The sequence below is a fragment of the Dermacentor andersoni genome, chromosome 5, assembly GCF_023375885.2.
Source record: "Dermacentor andersoni chromosome 5, qqDerAnde1_hic_scaffold, whole genome shotgun sequence".
Lineage (NCBI taxonomy): Eukaryota > Metazoa > Arthropoda > Arachnida > Ixodida > Ixodidae > Dermacentor > Dermacentor andersoni.
In genome coordinates this window covers 92,829,927-92,846,821 of record NC_092818.1, presented here as the reverse complement: position 1 = coordinate 92,846,821, position 16,895 = coordinate 92,829,927, and the positions used below count along the sequence as shown (strand labels likewise).

Sequence of the window (16,895 nt, the reverse complement as noted above, 5' to 3'; positions counted from 1 at the left end):
CAAATTCCCTTAGATGACGAGACGTCTAGGATATGCACTTTTGCGACACCCTTCGGCCGCTATCGATTTTTGCGACTGCCTTTCGGAATATCATCAGCGTCCGAAGTATTTCAGCAAACCCTAAGTGAAATTTTTGACGCGCTTCCTGGCGTTAGAGTGTATGTCGATGACATACTCGTGTGGGGCAATTCCCAACAAGAGCACGACCAACGTCTAAGATCAGCGCTAGAAGCGGCAGAACGTGCGGGCCTTACGTTCAATCCAGCAAAGTGCGAGTTTGGCGTTCAACAAATTGAATTCCTGGGCGACGTAATAAACGAAGGAATCCGTCCAAATGCATCCCATGTTGAGTGCATGTTGCAGATGGCACCCCCTAGTGATAAACTAGCAGTTCAACGCATGCTGGGTGTCGTGAACTATTTTGGAAAGTTTTTGCCAACACTAGCAGAAAGGACAACGCTTCTCAGAAGCTTGCTAAAAAAAGACACTGTTTTCGAATGGTCGGCAAATCACGAAAAAGAGTGGAGAGCGCTGTGCGACAGCCTTAGCAAGCAGCCCTTGCTATCAGTTTTTGACCCTGAAAAAGAAACCAGGTTATCATGCGACGCGTCACAAAACGGAATCGGTGCTGCCTTGCTGCAGTATCACAACTGTGCATGGAAACCGGTTGCGTACGCCTCCAGAGTGCTTACTGATACGCAGCAACGCTATTCACAAATTGAAAAGGAAGCAATGGCCATAGTTTTCGGCTGCGAGAAATTTCACCATTTCATGTATGGGCGGAAGGTTGTCGTTGAGACTGACCATCGTCCGTTGATCTCCATATCACAGAAGGCGATCGGTGACATGCCGCCAAGACTGCAGCGATTTTTTTTGCGTCTGCTACGCTATGACATTTTAATGCATTATGTTCCAGGAAAACAGCTCCTACTGGCGCACATGCTGTCCAGGGCTTCCGTTAAGGGCGCAGCAGATAACGCAGACAACAACGACGACGTCGAAGTGCACGCAGTAAGTGTGGTTGATTCTCTTGTCAGCGAAACCATGTGGAAAGAACTGGCTTCCGAGACACGAAAGGACACGCAGCTCGCCGCTGTGCTAAAGCACCTGGAGAACGGGCAACCAATTGAAGGACCGTTCAAGCCTTTTGCCGCTGAGCTATCGGAAGTAAAAGGGGTTCTCTTGAAAGGCTGTAAGATTGTCATTCCGGCCAGTATGAGGCGCGATATGTTGGCCAGAACTCATCAAGGCCACATGGGAATTAACAAGTGCAAAGAAAGGGCACGGCGCCTGGTGTTCTGGCCAGGAATGAACACTGATATCGAGACGTTTGCACAGGCATGTTCTGTATGTAAAAAGTACGCTTACAAGTTGCCGCAAGAGCCTTTGATTATGCGTCCGGTTCCAGACCAACCATGGTACCGCGTCGGCATGGACATTTTTAGCCACGCAGGTCGGTCCTACTTGTGTGTTTATGATGCCCTATCGAATTTTCCCGAAGTCCAACAGCTCGTAGACACTTCAGCAAAAACTACTGTAGATGCAGCAAGTGCCATATTTTCCAGATATAGCATACCTGTAGAGGTATGCACTGATAACGGGCCTCAGTTTTCCAGTAGAGAATTTGCCATGTTCTCAAAAGTGTACGATTTCAAACACGTGACCTCAAGCCCGTATTTTCCCCGCTCCAACGGACTCGCCGAAAAGGGGGTACAAGTAGTCAAGAGAATCTTGAAGAAAACAACTGAAGCTAAACAAGACTTTTGGCTTGGTCTTCTCGCTTACAGGTCAACTCCACTGGAATGCGGCTGGTCACCAGCCGAAATATTACAGGGACGCTCGCTGCGAACAACTCTACCAACCGTTCAGGTCGGACAAAGCCGGCGGGTTGACAAACGCCAGCAAACAGACTACTCAAGAGGGCCACTCGCACCGCTCAACAACGGCGAAACGGTCAGAATAAAAGACAGCTCATCATGGAGAAGAAAGGCTCGGGTTCTTCAGTCGTCTGGTCAACCAAGGTCATACGTTGTCATGACTGAAGACGGGCAACTCTTGCGACGCAACCGCGAGCATCTGCTGCCAACCAGAGAATCTTTTCGCCTTAGCGGTCCTCCTCACGACGACGAAGGTGTTTTTCAAGAATACGCTGCCCCTGCCAGCACACAACACGACCCAGAGGCGGCGCAAAACCCAAACAGCACAGCGAGCATTGTGCCGACAGTTCCGCAACAAGCAGCTGCTCCAAGGACTACAAGACAACGCAGACCACCTCGACGCTTAATGTATGACGCGAACTTTCAACAAGTGCCGTGACTGTATTCAGTGCTCTGATCTTTGCTGTAGTTTTGGATGTGCAGTGATTCTTTAACTTTCTTTTTGTTCTCCCGAGCTAAAAGCGCTCCTTGTCCTAAGTTTTTTTTTTTTTTTTCGTTACGAAGGGGGATGTATCGTAATCTGTATCTAATCTGCTCAGCATGCAGCGCTCTGTGTTCATGGCACGATACGCCCCCATGTGATAAGGGCGTTACCCGCCTATTCACAACGTGTATAAAACCAGTGCTGAATAAACGCTGGGACTCACTTTTGCCCAGCAAGTGACACACGACGTGTCGTCGTCTGCTCCACTCGATGCACTCATGATGTGACTATATATATATATATATATATATATATATATATATATATATATATATACTGAAACAAAGAGAACGGAGAATACACCTAATTAAGGTGAACGTAACATAATGTCATGATAAATTGGTCCCACTGTACCGATGCAGACCAGTTACACAAATCGGATTTTCATAGGTTACTACTATCAATGCCTTGTCGGCAAAATAAGTTTAGCAAATCTGAAAGCACATGTCGAACGCTCTGCTCAGCATCTGCTAAAGAAAGGCACTTCCCAACAACAAGTGTTACGCGTGGCATGCACAGTTGTCCAGGTTTATAATTTTGCTAGAAAAAGTAGTATGTTCTTATTATTCTATTATTCTATTATTCTATTATTATTCTATGTACTTATTATTCTCTGAGCTTTGTTGTGAGGTTCGCTATATGTTCTCAAGTTTGCTAGAAGTTTGCAGATTTTCTTGAAGTTTGAAGATTTGCTAGAGGTTTGCAGACTTGCTAGATGTTTGCAGATTCGCTAGAGATTTTCAGATTCGCTAGAGATTATTAGATTCGCTAGACGTTTGCAGATTTGCTAGAGCATTGCAGATTTGCTAGAGGTTTGCAGATTTGCTTCAGGATTGCATATTTGCTTGAGGATTGCAGATTCGCTTGAGGATGGCGGATTCGCTTGAGGCTTACGGATTCGCTTGAGGCTTGCAGATTCGCCTGAGGGGCTTGCAGATTTCCTAGAGGTTTTCGGATTTGCTCGAAATTTGTAGATTCGGTGGGATTATGCAGATTCGCTGGAAGTTTTCAGGTTCGCTAGAAGTTTTCAGGTTCGCTGGAAGTTTTCAGGTTCGCTGGAAGTTTTCAGGTTCGCTGGAAGTTTTCAGGCTCGCAGGAAGTTTGCAGACTCGCTGGAAGTTTTCAGGCTCGCTGGAATTTTTCAGACTCGCTTGAACGTTTCAGACTCGCTCGAAGTTTTCATACTCGCTTGAAGTTTTCAGCCTCGCTTGAGGTTTCAGACTAGCTTGAATTGCAAAGTATGGATGGTCGAACCACTGACCATTACACTTGCCGTGGCATCCCGCAGAGTGGGGTTCTTAGCCCCACTTTGTTTAACCTTGCAATCATTGAACTTATCCAGGTTCTACCACATACAGTCAAACTTTCCATATATGGTGACGATATATGCATATGGGCCTCTGCAGTTACACGCCCCCAGGTTCGTGGACGGCTCCAAAAAGCAGTGACCCTGACATCGTCGTACCTGCGTGCTCAAGGTCTTAGCATTGAGAGCAAGAAGTGCGCCTTAGTCGCTTTTACTCACAAGCCCATGACCTGGCACCCCATATCTATTGAACACCAAACAATTTCATGCACAAAATCTCGCCGATTCCTAGGCGTTATTGTCGACAGAGACCTTTCATGGAGCCCCCACATATCATACTTCAAGAAGAAGCTTACCCTTATCGCCCATATACTAATGTTTCTTGCCGGTAAAACGTGGGGTACATCTATGGCATCTATGCTTCAACTATACAGGACGCTCTTCCTAGGATACTTGCGATATAGCACACCAGTGCTGCCCAATGCTAACAAAAATAACATCTCTGTCCTACAGAGCACTTCAGAACAAGCCCTTAGAACATGTCTGGGGCTACCTGGATGTAGTTCAACCGCAGCAACAATTACCACCGCGAGAGAACACCAGATAACGATTTGTAGAGCTGCTTAATGCAGCAAGAAAGAGACAAAGAGCGCCTTGAGGCCACAATAAATATGAGGTTGTGTGTGGAATCTGAAAAAGAGCAATGGTAACAGCGCTAACGTTCACAAATGTCATTCTGTGCTCAAAATCGGATACCTCGTCGCGGCTAGATCTTAACCAAAGATCGGTTGGCCGGTTGGCTTTGGGTGCCCTTAGTAAAACCACAAGTGAGGTAGTGCAGGGTGACATGGGTTCGGCCGCTTTCGAAGTCAGAGCAATGCAAAGCAAAATCAGTTTGAAGAAAGGCTCAGCAATATGAATCCAAATAAATGGGTGGCTAAAGTGCACAACTATCGCTACCTGAAAAGCGTGGACACCGACGGAGGAAAAGCTCAAGAAAGTTGGCAACCACGTACACCGTAATTAAAAGTGTTAATAGACGACAAGGAGTCGCCAGAAAGAATGAGGGAGAAATAGAGCCAGTAAATTGGATCGAAAGAACGGAAACAAAAAATACCATGGAGATTGACAGCAATCGGAAGCAAGAAACCGTCGGCGGCGCACTCGATAATACTTTCTATAGCTGAGCGGTCTTTGTTAGGCTAATGAAATGCGTGGACGATCGGTCAAGCCAGTAAGAATCCAGAGATGTCTGCCTGTCTGATACCTGCATGGCCCTTAAAAAAACCTTAGAGAAGAGGGGATCATAATTTAGCCATGTAAACGTTAAAAAATACTTCACTTGATTATAAGAAAACAACTTGTGCAAGAGAGATTTAAGTTCGAATTGTGTAACCAAAAAAAAACATTTAAAAAAGGGTAACTCGTGAAAGTAGTTTCGCTAATTCTCAAGGTGTGGTTCTTTCTTCTTGACACTTAATGTGGCGCCCTTTAATCTACATTTCACTGCTTATTCCTGTCTTACAGGGACAAATATAGTAAGAGAAACTCCAAAGCACACTACGTCGATTCTCCCGTGAACGCGAGAATTCAGAAGCTTGAGTAAAACAGCGGAATCATGTCAAAATGAACCTGGATGACCACGTAGAGACGCGAGCACCATTAGAAAAATGTTATCTGGTTGTTTCTTGACAGTAGTTTCTGCAGTGAGCCCTTGCCGCCTTTCCTCATTTGTTGATGAAACTTTGCCGTGGTTTTTACATTTTTTTGAAATCGGGAGCTGCGGATTTCGTGGTGAAAGTGGTTACTCGAAGCCCGACCGGAGGCTCAAGCGGTACGGTGAACTTATCGCCGGGCTTAACGGCGCTCCTCGTTCAGCAAATCAAATGGTTTGCACAGTAGCTCAACAGTGACATCCTCTTCTGCACTTGTCCAATTATTATTCGTGTGAAGTTCTGCTTAGTTTCTGCTCATTGTTTCTACGTGTGCTGCGAATCATGGAATAAATAAAGATCCCATAATCAAGAGGCTGAAAAGACACCTAACGATTGCTAAGGCTTCTAAAACGACTGCTAAAAGACGCTAAGCGACTGCTGCAGTACGCGATACTACAAAAAATATTTCTAGACTCAATGAACGCAGATAATTAATGTGAATAACTGAACAAGAACACCACAGCTGGGGTCGGGCGGCGGCAGCAACTCGCGCAGTCGCAAGCGCTCGAGAAGCGGGTTCTTGATCCGCGTCGTCTGCTACGGCGGCTCGGGCTGGATGCATAGTCGGGAAGCGTGCTTCTGTGAGGGGCGCTGCACCGATTTCATCGTTACTGCGGGAACTGAGCCGATACTCTTTACTAAGCGTTGTGCGACGCTAACCTCCGAGCCTTCATTGGCGATAATGGAGTTGTACAAACTGCTTTTGACAACATGCTTCGTCTGTTCTTTCAAAAGGTCGGGGTACTGAGTACGTGCACGTATATTTCTTCACTGTGTGTGCTACCGTAATACGTAGCGGCAAGAAAGAGACACCAAAATGTGCGCGCGACGTGCTCAGTCTTTATTTGACACGAAAGGAAAACAGAGCACCCAACAATAATAACTATGGGCGTCAAACGCGGTGAAGCATACGGATAATAATAAAGGAATGTTTTAGGTTAAGACAGCGAGCTGGAAGTGATTCTTCTCGACAATATTTCATTACACTAGACAGACCCTGCCCGCCGGCACGGAAATGCATGCGTCAAGAACCGAACTTCACTAGTATCTCGTTACGTCCCCAGCAGCAGCTAGCGATGACAGCGCCCACTCTGGAGTGCAGTGGGGTGTAGAGTGACTTTGACAGCTATGTGTTCATTCGCACCACTTGCTGACGATGGTGGACCAAAGCCTATCCTCGGACAACCCACGGAGAGGATGGCGCGACAGCGCGATACTTGCAATGAACCCCAGAAATTTTTAATGATGTTGAGGTCCGGGGACTGGGGCGGCCACTCCAGGAGAGCGACGCCGCCCTCTTCGAGCACTTCTGGCACAACACGAGCAGCGTGGATCGGAGACCTATCGTGTTGCAATGTATAGTCGCCTTCCGCGGTAATGGGCCTTCAAGAACGCGTACATAATCAGTACATCGTCAAATGATTGCCCCGTACCTTTCAGGGATGCACTTGCCTTCGAGGCGTATTGGTTAGTAAAGTAACGCTTAGTAAAGTATGTCGACTCAGTTCCCGCAGTAACGATGAAATCGGAGGACTTAGCGCGCTTGCCGCCAATGCGGCCAGCGCGCGCCGCCCTAGCAGACGATGCGGTTCAAGACCCCGCCCCTCGAGCGTCTGAGCCTGCGCGAGCTGCTGCCGCCGCCGGACTAAAGTGTTCGCCGCATCGCAATGCAATTCGCTCCGAGTTTTCCCCTAAGTGTGAAACAGCCTGCACATGAGCGCCGACTCGCCTATCTTGCAATGCGTTTGGCGCGGCCAACTAATGTTCCAGCGATAAGAGGCGCCCAGCCAGTATTCCGCCGTGCTCTCTGCCTCCGCTCAGTGCATTTCTTCTTCGTCGGTTTCCAAAGTACTCTCCTGCCTTTGTTCCTTCCCTAGTTGTGTGCGCCAAATATTCGCGTCGTGCGGCGGTCACGTCGAGAGACGAACTTATCCAGGGCCTCCTTCGGCTATCAAAGTAATAAGGGGCTGGATGGCGTGATTTCGGCTGTCGTCGCCGCTTCAGCGGCATAGAGTAACATAGGAAACGACAAGAGTTGACACTCGAGCCGTTTCACGGCCGAGCGATGGAGCTTCCTCGATTCCCTTAGGTGGCAGAGCACATCAAGAAACATGTGACTGGCTGCCGCTATGGCTGGCAGCTTGACAGGCGGCATGACCCAACGCGTGCGAAGCCTGGTCGGGCCCCGTCGCCGGTCTCTTTCTGTGAAATGGTACCGAAGGATCGTTGTTGGGTTCTTCTGCCAGCGTCTGGCATTACTGCTTCGTCGCCGTTTCATGGTAAGGCCACAAGAAGTTCTTTTGCACGTTGTTAAAGACTTATTCTCTTCGTATTTCGTTATGCCACTGTTAGCCGCATTAACGAGTGACGGCGGCCTTGAAGCCATAAACAGCTGCTGCGCATTTGCTACGCAGACTTTCAGGTGAACAGACTGGTGGGCTAGTTGGTACTGCATAACTTGAGAAAAAGCGCAAAAAAAACGAGGACAAGAAAAGGAAGCGAAGACACAGTGCTACTAACTGAATTTTCATTGCGCATGGTTGCCACAGCAGGAAGCGAAGACACAGCGCTACTAACAATTGAATTTTGATTGCACAGTGTTACCACATATATACACGTCTTCGTTTCCTTCTCTCGTCGTCGTGTTTCTTTCGCAGCAAATCCCCTCAGTCATTTGGATACGACTACAAAAATTAGGGAAAAAAGATGACATGAATATTGCAATACGCTGTCTCCCCTCACACCAGTTCCACGAGTATGATGACTATTAGTGCATTAAGCGGCTCTGTTGTTCAAACACAACATTTCGTGCTCTCACAATAGCCAAGGATACTTCAAAATTAGTGATTGCTAAGGAATTCTGCAAAGGTATAACTAGAACAAACATATATATGTTACTAGTGCTGAGTTTCAATGTTCGGTTTAAATGGCAAAACAAAAAGTTCTACCCTGTTTTCAGTCGCAGCATGTACAATTAGACGAAGAATTCTCTATGATGGAGCTAAAATGTGCGCTTGCGTCTTGTAAGACAAAGGCTGTTGCAGATCCAGATTTCATTACATACGGTATGCTGCAAAACATGGCACCTAATGCTCAATTGGCACTTTTGAACTTACTCAATGACTTGTGGAAAAAGGACCGTATCCCTGACTCTTGGAAAACTGCACGTGTGATACCTAGATTGAAGCCTGGTAAAACACCTATTTCTCTTGAATCTTTTCGTCCTGTGAGTCTGACGAGCTGTTTATGCAAGGTCATGGAGAAAATTATTGACACTAGGCTGCAATGGTGGTGTGATCATTGCAGCCTAGTGTCCGATCCCGATCACATGACAGGATTTCAAAGGTGGCGATGCACAATGGATGTAATTCTGGATATTGTTATGTATATTGAACTAGAACGAGGTAGGGGGAATGTCACAATAGCGGTTTTTTAGACTATAAAGGAGCCTTCGACAAAGTCAGCCATGCTCATATACTGTGTAGCCTGCTAGAACTGGAAGTTTCAGGAAGGGCGCTACGGTGGATATCCAACTTCTTGAACGGCAGGTCAATATTTATTCAAACAAGTGAAGGAAAAAGTTCCTCTCGTAATATTATCCAAGAAGTCCCACAAGGCAGTGTCTTAAGTCCGTTTCTATTTAATTGTGTGATGGCGGATTCACCGCGGAGATTTCCATCTGCACTATGCTACTCTATATATGCGGATGATGTTTGCATTTGGGCCTCTGGTTCAAATACCAGCCTTGTTCAATCAACTTTGCAGGAAGGCCACAACATTGTGGACAATTTCTTAAAGGAAATGGGAATGGAGCTGTCTTACAGTAAGACGGCTGTGTTGCTTTTCCCCCGAGGACACCTAAAGGATTTTCAGCTGTGCCTTGACGGACAACCTTCAGATATAGTTAAACAACACAAATTTCTGGGGTTATACTAGACAGGTAACTTTCTTGGAATTCTCAAATTAAACCCTCGAAAGACAAATAAACTCATTAATACATGTTCTTCGCCGCGTAGCAGGCACGACAAGGGGAGGGTCGGTTTCATCTTTACTGAAAGTACATAATGCACTTATAAAGCAAAAGATAGCATATTATTCCTCTGTTCTGCATGGAATCTCCCGTTCATGTGAAGAGATACTCCAACGATTAATAGCTAGGAGCCTTAGAATATGCTTAGGCTTTCCTCGAGCAACCTCAAGTTCCTTAGTAATTTCAGAGGCACGTCATCCTATATTTCCTGTTATGAGGATGGTTGAAACCTGTAGAAAGTACTTTAGCATTCTAGTGCAGCAAAATAGGCACTCACTAGCATGGGCACTAATTGAGAGAGACAGGGCGAACATCAATTCGGTGATTCAGGTGCACAAAGATCTACTACCACATCACGAATTTTTTGTTCTCAGATATCTCTTACCCTCCATGGCGACTCGTAGCTCCAAAAATCGAACTTTCGGTTGAGGGAATTATTCGTAAAGGAGATATGTTTACGCTAGCAGCACAACAACTGGCATTATATCAAATATACGTTCGATACCCTGGCTATATTCAAGCGTATACAGATGGTTCTTGCCGAACAAATTCTTCTACAGCTGCCTTTGTCATTCCAGAATGGAACCAAATACAAATATCTAAACTATCTCACACGACGTCACCAACAACTGCAGAACTTTTTGCAATATTGCCTTTACTAGACTACAAAAATTCAATGCAAGAGGAGAACAGTGGCTCACACTTTACGACTCGCAGGCAGCTTTGTTTTTACTTTATAGTGACATCAGCAATTCACAAAACATGACGTTAGCTAAGGAGATACTTATAGAACTCACAAAAGCCAGTGAAGAAAATCGCACAGTAACGTTCCAATGGATACCTGGCTACTATCCCTGGTAATGTAGCAGCAGGCAAGGCAGCTGGACAAGCGCATGTTAATAACGCCACACATAGTCTCCCTCTAACACAAGGCGAATTGCGAAGCATACTCAGACAGATATCAGCCTATGGTTGCAAAGTGACATGGTTTAATCAGAACACGAAATCTGCCGATTTATTTCATATTGACTCATCGCTTCAATTTAAAATCCGGTTCACATTGAATGCAACCAGAGCTTTTGAAACGCTGATTCACCGTCTGCGTCTCGGTACACTTTCTACAGAACATTTCAAGAGCTGATAGTGCGGAATGCACTTGCGGCCACGCTGATGAAGATGTACAGCATCTTCTGCTAAAATGTCCGCGGCACGACACACACAGGCAACGCTTAGCACTTGATTTAGTGGCCTTAGATCGCAGGCCCTCCAACCTCACGAAGATCTTAGGTCCTTGGCCAACATACTAATTGCAGAGACGAGTGTTACTGGCCCTTCAAAGTTTTCTAGAAGCGAGCGATATTCTCGGAAAGTATTGAATAGAATGTTTAATTGTGATAGCGCATTCTTTAATCCGCGATTTCTTATGTGCCCTTATTTTTGGTCTAGGTAAGCGACCGGGCCTTGTTACTTTAGTGCACATATGTGACTGGACTCTGTGTTGCTGAGTTGACTTTTGTTTTAGTCTGGCATTAGTCCATTTATGTGACTGGACTTAGTGTTTTTTATGATTTGAAGTTGTATTTCAGTTATAGCGTGACATTAGTGGTTTGAACCTGTCATACGTTCTAATTTGGTTAAATTCCTTGAATATCACTTATTTTTGCCCCTCATCAGCATGGTTTTCGTAAATGATTTTCGTGTGAGACGCTGCTCATTTCATTCACCTACGACTTATTTGACGCGTTACACAAGGAACTTTTCATTGAATGTATATTTTAGACGTTCACAAAGCATTCGATCTTGTTACTCATCACGTACTTTGTTTAAGGCTCAGAAAACTGAATGTTGACACTAAGATGTTTTTATGGATCGAGTGTTTTTTTTTTGCGTAATAGAACTCATTTCTTCGCTGAAAATAACGCTGATTCGTCACAATGTTCTGTTACCTCAGGCGTGCCTCAAGCTTCGGTGATGGGGCCGTTATTGTTCCTAATATATATTAATGATCTGCCAAATTCTATTAACTCTACAATCAGGCTTTTCCCCAGATGACTGCGTCATTTACCCAGTAATCACTTCGGTTTCAGACCCGTCTATACTTCTGTGTGATTTAGATAAGGTATCTAGTTGGTGTAACACTTGGCTCATGAAATTGAATGCTGACAAATGTAAGGTTATGCGAGTTTCACACAGGTCTCCTATTGTGAATCTTAGTGCGTACCATACTTCAGGTTCTTTACTTGAAAAAGTAAGAACTTGTAAATATTTAGAGGTCCATATAACTGCTAATCTTTCATGGCAACCGCATATCGATTATATTGTTAATGCTAACCGCATGCTTGGTTACCTGCGGCGTAACTTTTCTAAGACTCTATCTTCATTAAAGCTACTACTCACAAAACCTTAGCACGATTGAAATTAGAATACGCATGCTCTGTGTGGCACCTGGGCCTCGAGGCCGTTACTAATCAATTAGAGTCGGTACAGCATCGCAGCACTCTTTTTATCCCGAACTTCTCCCGCACTGCTAGCGTAACTGCTATGAAAAATACCTCGAACCTTCCTGGTCTTTCCCTTCGTAGGAAACTCTTGCGAATGCTGACCTTTCACAAGACTTATTACCACAGTTTTCAGTTAAAAGGAGATCTTCTTTCTCAGCCATCATTCATATCACCTCGCACAGATCACCGCCATAAGGCATGCATTCTATACTGCCAGACTAATGCGCACTTTAACTCATTTTTGCCAAAGACGGCAAGTGATTGTAAACACCTGCCCACCTGTGTTGCCGATATCTCGGACACGTGTTAACAAAAACTGCCGCTGAAAAACATGCGTTTGCCTAATCTGCCTTGTCACTAATCTATCTTGCCGCTCGCCTAAGCCTGCGCTTTTTCGTTACTGTATATAATATTATTATCTTTTTGCTGCGTTATGACTTTACCGTTTTCTTACTCTACTCCCTTCTGTACCGGCCCCTGGGCCTCGAAGGTATTGTAATAAATAAATAAATAAGCGAAAGTGTTGCAGCGACCTCTGGCCGGTGTAAGGACATGGGCATGATGACAAACGCCAGGGATCGACAAATACCGCTCCAACCGGGCGCCGAGTAGGGTTGCCAATGGTCCCGAATTTAGCGTGGCAGTTCTGACTTTTGAGTAAATGACCCCTGTCCGACTTGACCCAGCCGGGACGGCCACAAATCCCGACTTTTTAACGCGACAGCGTTAAGGAGCTCGTGTCGCAGAAAAGCCGGCGTCGTCGGTGTCGGTGTCGGCGTCCGCGGCGTTGGCCGTGAGCGATAAATTCCGGCAGGCACTTCATGAATAAAAAACAACTTGCAAGATGAACTGGGTGGGAATCGAACCAGGGTCTCCGGAGTGTGAGACGGAGACGCTACCACTCAGCCACGAGTTTTTTTTTTTTTTCTTTATTGCCTGACTTTGACAAAGAAAGAACAGCAATAGCAATACACAAGACAAGACATAAAAGATACAATGAACACGTAGTATTGACATAAACCGCCTGGTAGGGGGCTGGCAACGCCACATTAAAATTCATTTAGAGCCATCAATGGCTCCACCCTTGACAGCCACTCGGGGGTATCGCCACCGGCCTTCAAAATCTCAACAAACCGATGCACAGTTTCACGGAAATAAATTCGCGTAGGTCGTGCATCGGGATCACAGTAGTATCCTGCCATTCGAGAGCGCCAAATACTGTGGAGGCCAATTAACATTATTAAATCAAACGGAAAACCATCTTCGTTAGTAATGGGTAGATACCGTATTCCATGAGGGTCGAGGGGGAATTGTTTCTTTAACGTTCTTTGTAGTACGTCCCAAAAGAATACCCCTCCCCAACAATGAAGAAAAACGTGATCTATCGTTTCTGGTTGTTTGCAGATAAGGCAGTGAGATCCCCATGGAAGAAATAAGCCCTTTTCCTGTAAAAACATTTTTACTGGCAACGTTCCAGTGTGTAACTTAAAAAAAAAGGTTTTAACCCCTGGCGCAACTTGCATTTTTTTTACTCTCTTTAACACGTCCCTACCAGGGCCTCCACTGTACAAGGCTCTGTACATTGGCTCCGGCAGAACTACGTCACACAAATCCTTGTACATTTTTTTCTTTTTGACAGTAGATAAATATTCATTTGAACACTTCGTTGCAAGGAATCGCACACTTGCGACCACTTCTCTAAAATATCCAAACATGCCTCCCGTGAGTGTTTCGGTTGAAACAACAAAGTCTGGCAACGCGCGCCCGAGCCTTACTTGGCATGCGGTGCGCAAGAAAGGATCGCTGACGTCGCGAAGGAAAAGAAACCTGTTGACAATCTGCCGCAAAAAAAGGTGTCCCAGGCCCAATCCACCATTCTTGACTCCTCTGAACAAATTTGTTCGGCTGCACCTTTCCCATTGCGCATCCCACACGAAAATGGCGAAAATTCGATGCAGCTTCTGTACATTGAGTCTTGCGCAATGTAACACCTGCATTACATACCACAGCCTACTAATAAAGAACAGATTGCACACGGTGGCTCTAGCAAAAATCGATAAGTTCGTTCCTTTCCACCTTTCCGCCTTTCCACGTGTATCATGCGTCTGCGCTGTCCAATATGTCGCGCTATCACGGTAGCATTCTAGAGGTACTCCCAAATACTTCGTTGGGGTCGTAACCCAGGACACGTTTGCAAAGCGGTCGGGCGTCGATTGCCATTCTCCATGCCAGAGCCCTAGTGATTTTGCTAAGTTCACTCTGCTGCCTGTGACTTGGCAGAAGTTCTCTACACATTTAATAGCCTCAGTTACACCTTCCCTACTGGTTGAAAAAACCGCCACATCATCCGCATATGTCAACAGCTTGACTTCCGCTGCTTGCAACCGAAAGCCGGGAATTGTCTGTTTTTTCACGATGTTTAAGCACATCGCCTCTATGTATATGCAAAACAAAAGAGGGCTGAGGGGACAACCCTGGCGTACCGACCGCTGCACGCTAATTGGGGCCCCCAGACTCTGGTTAACAATCAATCTCGTCGTGCAGTTCCGATACGCCAGGGCGACACCCTCGCGAATAACAGAACCAACGTTAACATGGTCTAGTATGCAAAGCAAAATTTCATGCGCGACACAGTCGAAAGCTTTTTCAAGATCTAGTTGCAAGATGGCCACGCGGCTATTTGTAATATCGCAGCACTCCAGCACGCATCTTGCTGTGTGAATATTAGTCGTAATAGATCGTCCCTTAATCCCGCACGTTTGATGCGGTCCAACGATTTCCTGGATTACTGACTGTAATCTACGCGCTAAAACTTTCATATAAATTTTGTAATCCACATTTGTGAGTGCGATTGGCCTGTACGCTGTTACTTGTCGTAACTTCTCTGCTTCGTCAGTTTTGGCGATTAAGACGGTGTGTGATCTCGCATAAGACGGAGGCAATTCGTTAATTTCGCAAGCTTCATTAAACACTACTGTCAATATTGGCGCGATTTCACGCTTAAAAGCTTTGTAAAACGCCGCGCTTAACCCGTCCGGTCCTGGCGATTTACCAGGATTTAAATTGTCTATCGCCGTTTCTACCTCTGATTCGGTTATTGGCAGCTCTAACCTATCCTTCTGCTCATCGTTGAGTCGCGGCAGTCCCCCAAGGAACTTATCCTTAAACGTGTTCGTGTCGGCAACATGTAAAGCGAACAGCGCCTGATAGTACTGAACAAATGCACGCTTAATATGTTCGTCATCATCCGATAAGACGCCTCCCCATTCTATGTTGTCTATGTGATTTCGACGAGCGTGGGCTTTTTCAATTCCGAGCGCTCGTTTAGACGGTATCTCCCCAGCAGCTACCTGTTCCGCTCTCGCCCGGACCAGCGCACCACGATAACGCTCCTCTTCTATCACTTCAACTTTTTGTTTCGTTTTCCTAATGTCATCGATCCATTTACCAGGCGCTTCACATTCTTTCTCGAGCAGTTTTGCAAGCATAGACCTTAGATTACGTTCATTTAGTTTCTCTTCGTACGCCATAGAACAAGACCGCTCTATTGCTTTTATTTTAAGTTGTTCCTTACAAAGCTCCCACTGTTGCCATGTTTTCAGTTCTTTATTCGGCTCTATTTTGCCGATTTCTTCAATTACCGCACGGTTGAAAGCATCGTCTTTAATCAGCTTGTTATTTATCTTCCACAGTTCCCAGCTAAAAGCACTGCCACGTTTTTGTGCTCCAATCCCGCACTCTACTAAACAGTGGTCTGAGAAAGACACCGGCACTAGTTGATAACTGTTGCATTTTGGAATCACGTCCAGCGTTACATAAATGCGGTCCAGACGGGCATGACTTGCACGCTGGAAATGTGTGCACTTCACACCACCCGCGCCTTGCATACACTCCGCCACATCCTCAAGGTTCCATTTGTCTATGATTTGCGACAGTACCTCAGTACTTGCGTCCCTGAACCCCCGATCACTAGTCTTATCGCAAGCACTCAGGGCGCAGTTGAAGTCGCCCATGATAATCAGCTGTTTATCCAAACTGAGACGCTGCTCAACGCTTCTAAAGAAATCGACCCTTTCATCTACAACATTTGGTGCGTACAAACATAAAACACGCCATTCTGTATCGCTGAGCGTGAAATCGATGGCAACACACCGACCTGACAAGCACGAGAAATCAGCACGCACGACCAAAGCCGGCAACTTCTTAATAAAAAGGACACAACCAGCAGATGTGCCGATGGCATGGCTTACAGTAGCATAGAATCTAGACGTGAAACGTCGCACCATGCTCCCGGTCTCTTCCTCACCGTCAACTTTTGTTTCCTGCACGGCCAATATATCGATGTCGTGCTCCATTAAAAGCCGATACACCTGATTTTGCTTTTTCTTTCCTGCCAAGCCCCTGACATTAAGTGTAGCTACCTTCAACGGAGATGCAGGAGCCATTTTCGCAAGGAAGTGAAAAGGCCGAGAGCATGGTGCTTACCCTCCGCGTCTAGCGCGTGGCTAGACGCCATCGTTGATGCCGGAGCCACCCTGTGCAGGCTCCGAACCTTGCAGCGTAGGTGCTGCATCGCCAGTTCGCCTCTCAGACGAAACGTTAGGTCGCTGCCGGAGACTGGCCCGCCTGGCTTGAGTTGTTTTTGCAGGCGGCTCCTCGATGCTAGTGGCTGCCACCTTATCCCCTTCGTTCCCGGTGTGGCCATAAGGGCGCTTGGCTGGCGCGGAGACGCTGACTGCGCGGCCACCGCTCAGGTCCGCGTTCGGCGAGCTGTTCGCTGGTTCGCCGACCTTGGGTGCCGGAACGCTCTTCCCATTCTCCGACGCTTTCGCCCGAAACGCAGGCAATTTCTTCTCCTCGGGGTGCGTCTCTCCGTTGCTTGACTTGGTTGTGTCACCTCTGGCAGGCAATTCCTTCTCATC

General features: G+C 46.2%; 1 long non-coding RNA gene across 1 annotated transcript; it reads left to right on the top strand.

Annotated features, from left to right (window-relative positions):
- The first annotated feature begins 643 nt into the window (after positions 1-643).
- Positions 644-2,603, top strand: LOC140218365 (uncharacterized). The gene is made up of 2 exons (XR_011894642.1): positions 644-1,011; positions 1,788-2,603. It is a non-coding gene; the product is annotated as an uncharacterized lncRNA (long non-coding RNA).
- Positions 2,604-16,895: the final 14,292 nt, after the last annotated feature.